The sequence below is a fragment of the Ranitomeya variabilis genome, chromosome 5 (genome assembly GCF_051348905.1).
Source record: "Ranitomeya variabilis isolate aRanVar5 chromosome 5, aRanVar5.hap1, whole genome shotgun sequence".
In the NCBI taxonomy this organism is placed as follows: Eukaryota; Metazoa; Chordata; class Amphibia; order Anura; family Dendrobatidae; genus Ranitomeya; species Ranitomeya variabilis.
Genome location: NC_135236.1, coordinates 19,052,976 through 19,055,089, shown reverse-complemented (window position 1 = coordinate 19,055,089; position 2,114 = coordinate 19,052,976).

The following is a 2,114-nucleotide window of genomic DNA, read 5'->3' as shown; positions in this document are numbered from 1 at the left end:
ATACCCAATATGTGGGGGGGAACCACCGTTTGGGCGCATGGCAGAGCTCGGAAGGGAAGGAGCGCCATTTGGAATGCAGTCTTAGATGGATTGGTCTGCAGGCGTCACATTGCATTTGCAGAGCCCCTGATGTAACTAAACAGTGGAAACCCCCACAAGTGACCCCATATTGGAAACTGGACCCCACAAGGAACTTATCTAGATGTGTTGTGAGAACTTTGAACCCCCAAGTGTTTCACTACAGTTTATGAGGCAGAGCCGTGAAAATAAAAAAAAATTTTTTACATAAAAATTATTTTTTAGCCCCCAGTTTTGTATTTTCCCAAGGGTAACAGGAGAAATTGGACTCCAAAAGTTTTGTCCAATGTGTCCTAAGTACGCTGATACCCCATATGTTGGGGTAAACCCCTGTTTGTGCGCACGGGAGAGCTCGGAAGGGAAGGAGCACTGTTTTACTTTTTCAATGCAGAATTGGCTGGAATTGAGATCGGACGCAATGTTGCATTTGGAGAGCCCCTGATGTGCCTAAACAGTGGAAACCCCCAATTCTAACTGAAACCCTAATCCAAACACACCCCTAACCCTAATCTCAACTGTAACCCTAACCACACCCCTAACCCTGACACACCCCTAACCCTAATCCCAACCCTACTCCCAACCGTAAATGTAATCCAAGCCCAACCCTACCTTTAGTCCCAACCCAACTTTAGCCCCAACCCTAATTTTAGCCCCAACCCTAACTGTAGCCCTAACCCTAGCCCCATCCCTTGCTCCATCCCTAATCCTAGCCCTAACCCTAGCCCTAACCCTTGCCCTAACCCTAACCGCACCCTAGCCCTAACCCTAACCCTAACCCTAATCTTAACCCTAGCCCTAACCCTAGCCCTAATCCTAGCCCTAATCCTAACCCTAATGGGAAAATGGAAATAAATACATTTTTTTTAATTTTTTAATTTTTTTGTAACTATGGGGGTGATGAAGAGGGTTTGATTTACTATTTATAGCGTGTTTTCTAGCGGATCTTTGATTGGCAGCCGTCACACACACTAAAAGACGCTTTTTATTGCAAAACATGTTTTTTGCGTTACCACATTTTGAGTGCTATAATTTTTCCATATTTTGGTCCACAGAGTTATGTGAGGTCTTGTTTTTTGCGGGATGAGTCGACGTTTTTATTGGTAACATTTTCAGGCACGTTGCAGAATGACCAAAAACTAGCTATTCATGAATTTCTTTTTTGGGGGGCGCTTATACTGTTCCGTGTTTGGTAAAATGGATAAAGCAGTTTTATTCTTCGGGTCAGTACGATTACAGCGATACCTCATTTCTATCTTTTTTTATGTTTTGGCGCTTTTATACGATAAAAACTATTTTATAGAAAAAATAATTATTTTTGCATCGCTTTATTCTGAGGACTATAACTTTTTAATTTTTTCACTGGTGATGCTGTATGGCAGCTCGTTTTTTGCGGGATAAAATGACGTTTTCAGCGGTACCATGGTTATTTATTTCCGTCTTTTTGATCGCATCTTATTCCACTTTTTGTTTGGTGGTATGATAATAAAGCGTTGTTTTTTGCCTTGTTTTTTTTTTACGGCGTTCACTGAAGGGGTTACCTAGTGGGACAGTTTTATAGGTCGGGTCGCTATGGACGCGGCGATAAAGGAATGTATTTATTGGAACAATATATATTTTTTTATTATTATTATTTATTTAGGAATTATTTTTTTTTTTTTTTACACATGTAATTTTTTTTTTTCATTTTTACTTTGCCCCAGGGGGGGGATCACAGTAAAGTGACAGAGCGCTGATCTGACACTTTGCTGTGCACTGTGTCAGATCGGCGATCTGACGTGCACAACAGGGAGGCTTCCCGGCGCCTGCTCTAAGCAGGTGCTGTGAAGCCACCTCCCTGCAGGACATGGATGCAGCCCCGTGGCCATTTTGGATCCGGGGACTGCAGGGAGGACATGCTCAGTACAAGGTGAGCACATCGCCTTGTACCGATCGTCTCAGGGAAGCACGCAGGGAGCCCCCTCCCTGCACGATGCTTCCCTGTACCACCGGAACATGTTTATGACAGTGTGCTGGGGGTTAATGTGCTGGGGGCGGTC